The sequence below is a fragment of the Thunnus thynnus genome, chromosome 11 (assembly GCF_963924715.1).
Source record: "Thunnus thynnus chromosome 11, fThuThy2.1, whole genome shotgun sequence".
Classification (NCBI taxonomy): Eukaryota; Metazoa; Chordata; class Actinopteri; order Scombriformes; family Scombridae; genus Thunnus; species Thunnus thynnus.
The window spans coordinates 25295930-25305937 of record NC_089527.1 but is presented as its reverse complement, the minus strand read 5'-3'; the positions used below and the strand labels follow the sequence as shown (position 1 = coordinate 25305937).

The following is a 10008-nucleotide window of genomic DNA, read 5'->3' as shown; positions in this document are numbered from 1 at the left end:
CGAGATCGCGTTCCCCTGGTAACCACAGGTGTTAACGCGAGATCGTCCGCAGGGTGAGAGTTCATTTAACCCGGTTCCTCTGAGCCTCTTTCCTCCAGGAGAAAGTCTGGTCTGGTCAGCAGCCACCTCTGAGGTCTGTGCTACACCACCAGGTTACTTTTCTCTTTATTTTCTCATTATACGCTCCACTTTGGGAAAAGTAGATTTTACTTTAGTGCAAGTAGCAATATTGCAATGTAAAAACAGTATACTGAGTATTTTCACTTGATGCTACATATTGTAGTTACTACAAAATGTCAAAGAATATATAATATTGTTACATTGCAAGTCACATTTATTTAATAGCTATGATATCCTGCAGATATGTATATATACACCTTCCCATTCACTTGAATGAGAAAGTTTGCCCAAACTTCTGACTGGTAATGTATATATTAAATATGATTTTTTATTTTATTTTAAACTATTCATCAATATATAAGGTAATTAAAATCAGCTTTTCACTAAATTTACATGTTAAAGCACCAGTAAAAATAATATATACATAGCAATACAACAGTATGAGATGGACTATTATTAGCATTATGAGAACTTTACTTTTGATACTTTAAATAGGCTACTGATAATACTCATGTACATTTAATTGAGAAAAAAATAGAATGCAAGGATGGATTTTACTGTCATAGAATTTCAACTTTTTCCCCAAATAATGGATCTGAGTAATTCTTCATTCAAAATCTTCCTCAAGTAAAAGTATTATTAGCAAAATATAGGCTACTTAAAGTGTCAAAAAAGGAAATACTAATTATGCAGCAGCATAAATCCTGTAAATGTTAAATTAATATAGTATTGTAGCTTCTTCTAATGGAGCTCAGTTTAATTACTTTACAAACTGTTGGACAATTGTATCTGTAACAATTCATTATATTTTATAAAGTCATATAATTTGTGTGTAAGATCTTAATCTTTAAAGTAACTAGTAAATATAACTTCCAAATACATGTTGTAGAGTAATAAGTAAAATATTACCCTCTGAAATGAGTAAAATGGAAAAATCAAGTAAATAACCTCAAAATTATATTTGAATTACAGTAGTTATATTCCACCTCTGCATCGAAGTCCACTTTACATTAACGCTGTCCAAACACCACTGATATAAATTGAGCATTGTTGATTTTTGCAGGCTGAGACACACAAGCATACATACCTTGTTTAATGCAGGTATATTCACATGTTGTGTTACTCATTTTTATAAATGCCACAAACATTCCTTTCTTAATTTACACTCATTTCCAGTAAACCAATCCTGTGAGTTCAATTTAGACTCTTATGAACTGTATCCTGACTCTTTTTGCATGAATAACAATGATACATCTGTGCCTGATTCCACTCTCCTCTTTCTCTCCTCTTATCCTTACTTCTCAAAGCAACTGGGCTGCGCACCTGGTGTGTATCGAGCTGGACATCCTTATTGATTACTGTAGGGAGGAGTGGTCCCAGACATTGTGGCTCCCTCACTGCATCCTTAGCATAGAAAGCAAGGACCATAAGGAAAGGTCAGTTTAAATAATGGGCACCATATTTGACACTCAGAGCAACAAAAATGGAGCAGACTGTTTTCAGTAGGAAGGGACTTTCCAACTATGCATCTCATACCAGTCCTATAAAGCAGGCTTCAACCCCCAACATAATTTAATGCATGTTTAAGAGATGACACAAAACACACATTGCTTGCACTTGAGCGGCTGACATGTAACATGTAAATTAGTAAAACTGATTTCATAATCTTTAATGGTACAATAACAATTTCTCTAGGAATTATTCTTATTTACACAAACATTGATACTAAACACAACAACTTAATCACTGTATGTCTCTGTGAATACAGTGTTGCTGAGTAATTGTACTTGTAGGCAGCATTATACATAATACATAATAATGCAGGCAACATGATACATTTTTGCTAGACTAACTTGTCCTTTCTGGCACTGAAAAAATATAGTCCTCAATAAAACCTTTTGCATGTATATGTTTCATTAAAGTATTTTTTGAATAATTTATTATGTCAGTATTTGTTGCTAATGCTTCTATTTCATTTTACATTAGCACTATTACTGAGCTATGACATGAAGGATGGTAATACAGGCATTTATATCATTTTGAGGCAATGAGGAAAAGAAGAAAATGTTGAATTTTGATGAAACCCATCACACAGTTGTATGTTGACTTACCAAAAATTACATGACATAGACTTTATAGATATATTATGTTCCTCTGTATATTTAGAATGAAGGACATTAGGGACACCTATCACCCGAGACATCTAACTCGTTAACTACCCCACTCAGAGTGCCTGTAGCCTTTTTGTAAAGAGCAAATTAACGGTGGTTGCACGGTTGTGAAAATTATTGACTGAATTCTCCTGATTGCTTCCCTTGATAACACCAGTAAATCCAATCTAAAACATTCAAAGTTGTCTGAAGCGCAGCATGTAATGAGAAAGCTCTTTGTTCTTTAGAACGGCGAGTCTTACATGTGTTTTAGAACCTAATCAATATCAGAAATGAAAAGAGAAAAAGTGAAGGTCTTGAAACTTTAAACTTTGCAACTTTTCAAAGTGTAATTACAGTGTACAAATAGGATTTTACCCAAAGCAGTGTGCATGTTGTTTTTTTCACGCCTTGAAGGACATTTCAAAGGTTTGGCCGAGGCTGAAACCACAGGGGGACAGCTGGTTAGCGTAGGAAAGTGTTAGTGAGGAGTTAATGTGTGTAGCTCTCCCTTACTGCTGTCAGCTATGCTATATGGGCGCTCTGTGAAGTAGGCGATAAGCAATCTGCTCTAATAAGGAGTGAATAAAGTTGAAAGTGTTGTGTTGTAGCGATGCGCTGTACAGAGTTATTTGGACCATACTATAGTCGATGCACATAGTAGAATAGGCAATATTTCATGGTTATTTTAAGGTTCAAGTCTCTTCCAGATTGCATAAGTTTATATACAACTTTGCTCTCTTGATTTTTTATAAAATTTTATTTCCACACTCAAATTGAGTTTTTAGATTTTTAATTGAACCAAGTGCAACATAAATTACAGAAGGATAAAACATTAACATACCACACAAAGGTAGAAAACGCTTTAAGAGAACATCTAATTTACATTTAACTTTTAGCTTATCTGACTGTAATAACACATTTATTTAAACATAGATAGACGGTTTAAATAGTACTTTGGCAAGTTTTTCCCTATTACTCATTATGCTTACATTCTCACATTCAAACACAAAGTGATACTCGTCTCCCAGATGGTTGCCATTGCAAACGTTACAGAGCCTTTGATTCCTATCTAAGTCATTACTGTATATCTTTAAAATGACCTTGGGGGATTCTGCTAAACCTGAAGTTAAAACCCTGTAATTTTGGTTTTCATACTTTTCCATTTAAAACTCCGGTTTAAATTTGACATAAAGATCACACAGCGACATACATTTGAGCTCACTTTCGCTCTGTTCAGCAGTTAGTTTCAACCAGCTGATGTTGTCACATTTTTGTGTGAGCCAGAGTTAAGACGAACCACAAACAACACAAACAAATGTATTCCATATGTGGTCCAAGTATTCAAAAATTGTTAAATCATTTTTATAGTTTTCCTCAAATTCTCCAAAATGGGAAGTTTTGGCCATTTCAAGATGCTTGCACGATGAAGACTGAAAACAGACAGAAGGGTTTGAACATGCTGTGAACAAAATGTTACATCAGTTTAGCTTTTCTTTTTGCAGAATGGCTCTTTGTATTTGTACCAGAGAGGGATTATCACTCTTAAGATTGGAACATAAAGACAGAGATAGGAGCCAGATACTATTCAGTCAGTCTAATTAGTCTGAGCTGTATTTATACCACACACAATACCACATTTTCCTCACCGACCAAACAAGTGAAATTTCCTTCCTATTACAATATCAATAGTGTTTGGAGAAGACAATGAAGTGTACAACATCAAACTACAATTAAATGTTATCTTGTTTTTAAGACTCTATATATATTGAACACTATAAAACATGTGCTGAAAATCAGCAGCACTTCTAACAGTGAATATATGTACACATAATATTAATGAAGACAGACTTATCTTTTTTTTTTAGCAGCTTGCGGTCACCAGTGAGCATTTAGGGCCACATGCATGTTTTCATCTTCCCCAGTCATCTGCTTTTCTTATCCAGACTGTGCAGAAAAAAAATGTCTGTTGTTCCTTTTGGATAAAAAAAACATCAACATTGTGAGACACAACTGTACAGCAATCCAGTATTAGTGATTCTACTACTTTAGAATTTTTAAATACCCTGTTTCACTTATCATTAAAATGCTTGTTTACTTTAAATGTCCTGATATAGTTTTACCTAGAAATTATAATGACTTCATCCTCATTGACCCTTATTAATAAAAACAATGCAACTTGTGGGTAAAACTATTTTTTTTAATGACAGAATTTATATACAATAGTTATTTTTTTATAAGGGGACTGATATAATTAGAAATATTCATACTTTTTGTAATTGTTGATATACACCACATTTTCACACTTGATATTTCAATAATATTTCTATTAGGATTTTTCTATTTGTGAACTACACATTCCACTGTGTAAAACTCATTTAAAAACAACATCAAAATTTCAAAAAATGTACACTCTCCAAAGTCCTTAAAAGGTTATTGCATTGAAATGATGTTTCTACTTTGTTGCACAGCTCAGAGTGATAATGCAGGAAAAGAAGAGGGATTACATAGGCTGCTTTTAACTCTCAGATATCAGTCGTTATACACCTGAGCCAGCATGATGGTCCTGAAATGTCACTTTAGTTATTTATTCTGCCGCTGCCCATTGTGCACAGTACACAGCACTACTTCAAAGTTAAGATGCAGGATAGATTTGTCGATATTTCTCTTCTCTGTCTGGTTTCCAATAATAGCCAGACATTGTTGAAATACCTGCTAGCATAAAGTAACAATTTTACAAGAATGTTGCCGGTCTTGCGATATTTTTGACCAGGAATCGCTTTGATCTTGGACTTAAACATTCTCTGTTTGATATGGCTTTCAAATGAACTGTGGTATGAACCTCTCTTTCCGCCTCCCAAAATGGCATCGGGTAGTGATGAGCCTTCTCATAGCCCTTTCATGGCTACACTGTAAACACGCTACACTGTTTTTATTCCTTAAGAAAATCACAGACAGAGAATCAAACTGTCTTCAGTCAACATTTAAATTCCTAATACGCTGTGCGAAATGGAGCCGCAGAGGAGACTTCTTTCATTAGACACTTCACTAACGCTCTGAAGTTTGCTCCTTCCATCTGAGATGACTTTAAAAGAGAAACAATGCCTCTGCCTATTGAGGTCTTTAGAGATTTTCTCTCTCATCACATATTAATGAAAGAGGTGGCATATAAGGAGTTGGAGAGCTTAAGCAGGAAAACCTGGTTGTGAGCTTGCCAAAGAGAGCTGCCTTTATGGACAGACTCATACACTTTGTATAGACGACATATATATGCTGTTTCTCAAGAAATTCTAACTTCAACACTGATGTGCTTTTCAAAATCTGCACTTTTTTCCTCAAACTGCATTGATATACTTGATATATAGTATATTCAATTGATGTACAAGCATGTAGACTATATAACAGCTGCCTGTAGAGGGCAGACTTCACTTAGTGTGCCTCAGGACTACACCTTTCCCAATCTCTGTTCCCATGCACATACACACACGCATTAACAATATTCACTCAAGCACAATCACCTTATATCAGGCACACAGACGGCATGAATTAGAGGTGAGTTCATGCCAGTTATCCTGATGAATGTACTGTACATCAGTTTTGCACACGTTGGCCTCCATTTCTCCTTTAATGAGACAGGCCCATCAAGAGGAGAGCGGGAGCTTTTTGATATCCTCAGAGGGGCATGGCAGGCAGAAACATTAATGCTCATAATTCATAGCAAATCAAGAAAGATTTTTGTTGGAACAGAGGATCACACCAATTACCAGTTGTTTATTGTTTGCTATTGTTGTGTTTACTGCAGTCTAATCATATTTGGAGGTCGGCCACAGCACTACATCAGCTCCAAGTGGAAAGGCTCTTTTGAAGCCTTTCATTTCGTTGTGCCATATTAGCTGCACTGAGCAGCCCTAGACAACATGCTGCCTGTGCTTTCAAGATAAAAAGAAACAAGCATTACATCACTTTCTAAACAACTTCATGAATTAAGGAAATTGCACGTAAATTGGTCACCTAAAACAACGACCAGCCCATTAAGAAAAATGTGTTTCATCTATTAGTTTGCCTGGAGATAATAATCGTTTACATAATGACTTGAACATGGGAACAAGGGTTCGTGTTCGATTCTGGCCTAATGCTGCTGGCTGCTAATGTTTGGCCAGACAAAGCTCCCTCTTTTCCCATCTTGCCCCTCCTATGGAATAGCAGAGTCGTGGCATGAAAGTAAGAAAATCATGGAAATCAGCAAGGCCTTCATTATACCAAGGTCATTACAGCAGGCTTTTATCCTCCTGTGTACTTATAGGAGGTAAGGGAATCCTATTCTCCATCACCCAAGGCCTCACCTTTGAACACACACAAGCTTACACCAGGGCCAGCATTTGCTCATACATCCACACACACACACACACACACACGTAGACACACATCGGTTTCTCTTTCATTTGGCCTCCTTGAATTTCATCATTCATTTTTACATCACATTAGCGTGGTGTGTTAGTGGTCGGTGTGTCTGCGTGTTGGGGGCTGCTGTTACTTCAGGAAAAGACTGAATAATGCACGGGAAAAGGCAGGAGAAGGCTTGAAGGGGATCTGCAGCAACACAGTTGATCATCTACTTATATATATGACAGCTACATAAAGTGAGATAAATAGATTATGGAGCTTGGATTTTGCATTGCTAGAAACAAGATAAACTCAAATGTAGGTGAACAATTTTTATGCCATACTGTAGGGTAACAGTTCCTTCATTGAGGTTTTCTTTTATAAGATATAACACACTGAAATGATTGAAAAGAGTCATAAAAGCTTAAGTTTCTGTAGTCATATTATGTCTCATTACATTCACCACAAAACAGTTTGAAGATCAATAAAATAATTTGAACGAAATGTGATTTAAGACAAAATGGTGAAACTACTTTGTACCGTAATGCCAGATTCTTGGAAAACATTAACAGAGATTTGTTTTTTGTAAAAGATGGAAACAAAGCAGTCAGAGTTACCAATTCAGATCTTTCCAGAGATGGGTTACTATAATAACGCATTAAGTTACAGTAATTAGGCAATTACTTTCAAAGTAACTCAATCCCACAATTTGGAGCAAGAAAACCTCTTAAAGTTAATATTTTTAATGAGCTTCACAAGACAGTTGAGTCTTGCTCAATGGCTCCATCAAAAAAGGAATAACTGTGATCTTGAGGGGAAGGAAAGTGTTCTCTTAATGTGCACCAAAGATGGTCTCTTCTGTCTGTCTCAGCGGCTGTGTCTGATTTGAAACTCTCCATTGATCTGATACCACCAAGAACTGGCCTGCATATTAAACAAAAGCTGTGCTATAGCTCCTCGGATACGGATGGATTGTATGTGTGTGTATTATTGTGCACACTCTACAGTAGGTTCATGGCTGTAGTCCAGGTTCAGGGTATTACAAAACAAGCCCAAGAAAATGTATTCAGAGTTATGTGCTGTCCACTGATAGTCATACAAACTGTAATATCCCTCAAAGGTTCCAACTCAGTGCCTGCCAACACATTTGGCCTTCACTTCTGATGCTGACATCATAATCTTTAGGAGGAGCTTGGGGTTTCTGTCCCAAATCCTTGATCTGGTTCACCTTACAGGATGAGCCTTGCTGTCTGTCCTCCAAAATAAACAAAGACTCATTACTGTGCTCTCCCTTGGCTAAAGCACACAGACTCTCCTCTTGTCTTAAGGTAATGAAGCCTCTCTGTGTGGCAGTCCGTCCACAATGCATTGAATTTATTTAAAGCTACAAAATGAACACAAACGTCCTCATCTGGTCTGTATGGGAACTGAAAACAGGCCAGGAGATATCCTGTTTCATGCAAGAACACGTGTGAGCCCATAAACACACGAGCAAATGTTCCCCTCGTAGGGTTTTCGGTGGAACCTTTTTACAGAGTATGAAAACAAAACCTCCGCTGGTTTGTTCTGTGTGTTTTATAACCACTGAAAAGGACGCACAGTTCACAGATCAGGACTGGCAGAAGTGCTTGTGATACAGCGTTGGAAAAGGATGAGCGTTAGGCACCTGATCGGACAGGATCAATAAAAAGCAATTAGATGATAGGACTGTGGGAGCAGGCCTGCATGTGCACGACTACCGGGGCCAAGACCTTTACAGCGGCGAGAGGACAGGGCCAGTAATGCAAGGAGAATGATGGGATAAACTGTAAAAATGTGTCAGATTTTTTTCTCTTTTAAGATCTTAAACCGGAGAGAATTAGATCTTCCTCTTCACACATGAGGAGGAGTCTGTGCAGCTGTGATGATATGCATGGTGTACAGTATTTATGTGTGTTTGTCTGCTTGTGCTTCTGTCTCCTTGTGTGATTTGCACGTGGCTTATGTGTTTTGCCTAACATCTATTGTCATAATGATGTGTGATTATTAAGGGAACAGGGTTTTCACAGCAGGGAAAAAAGGGGCTGAGCCAACAACAGGTTGGGCCTCCCTTTGTGTCTTTGTTTGAACGCTCAGCAAATACATATTCATGCTCCCAATATGCACACAATAGCGCACATTTTGTTTATAATCTTTGTTTATTTGGGTTGCATACATTAACGAGAATACTTTTCTTTGCGGCTGTAATAAAACAGGGTTACAACATAATAGCAAAGAAAGGATTCTTGTAAAAGAAGGTGGCCGATGCCTTGTTATTTCAGTAGTATCCCTAGAGGTTAAGCTCTCGCAGCAGGCTAGCTATTAGGCTAAACCAGGGTGCGCTGTGTTTTGTGTGGGCTGAAAAGACGAGTTCTGACCATTAGCGTACCTCCTGTGCTTGGTTCCAGAGTACAAAAGCGCATGAGAGTTTTTCTTCCAATTTGTGGTTGTAATGAAGACACACAATAAATAACAGTGCTTAATCCAGACTTTATTAGTCTATTGTGATATTCTTCTGTTCCGCTCCAACAAAAATATCCCTCATGTGTGGCCCTTAAAACCAAATGAAGGTCTAAACATGGTGTATAGGCTGCAATCAAGTGTCTTTCCCCCTTCACTGGATTCATGCATTTGCTCATTTCCAACACTAGATGGCTGTCTGTGCTGTGTAGCAGCACTAGTGCAGCCTCTTCATGCTGTTTTATTGGCTCTGGAAATGCAAGGCTGAGCAAAGGATTTTTGTTAATAATGCTTTGAGACACTTGGGTTATGAAAACACACAGCTGCACAGACATAGCACCCAACTTACTGTTTTGATGTTTGAATTTGCCAACCCTTCATTTTTTTATGAAGTCATGAACAATGGATTAAATATACTGTCATCAGAAAAGTCAGGTACAGATGCACACTCTGTGAGGTGAAAGTGCATTTGAGTAGATTTAAAAATACTTATTTCAAACTCTATGCAATGTCAATTTTAATATATATACCACAAATCTAGATTTATTTTTCTGGTAGATCAGGAAAGACTTCAATTAAACTGACAGATTTCAAAACAAGTCAAGGGTACTATTAGTGTCAAAAGAAACCACTGAACACATTATTTATCATCCCAGTTATTGTATAATTATTCTGGCTACAGCTCCATTTCCATGCCTTTATTTTCTATTACTGTGTCCACTGTGTGTGTATATTGTATAAGAGGCTATTTGTAGTTTCATTATGTGCAGTAAATGCGACCACATAGAGCACTTGGTTGCACTATTGACTTTGAAGATTGCCTTTCTTCTTCTTCTTCAGAGGCCGTCCGTCTCTTTAGCCTGAAGCTCCCAAACCG

At 37.1% G+C, this 10008-nt stretch overlaps 1 long non-coding RNA gene across 2 annotated transcripts in view; it reads left to right on the top strand.

The window, feature by feature from the left end:
- Positions 1 to 64: 64 nt before the first annotated feature.
- Positions 65 to 10008, top strand: part of LOC137192969 (uncharacterized) — a 39346-nt gene continuing 29402 nt past the window's right edge. The window contains exons 1-2 of one of the 2 annotated variants that reach the window (XR_010930655.1): positions 65 to 152; positions 1428 to 1556. This is a non-coding gene — a long non-coding RNA (uncharacterized lncRNA). The remainder of the gene's footprint in view (positions 153 to 1427; positions 1557 to 10008) is intronic. The other variant, XR_010930654.1, reaches the window with a different exon arrangement.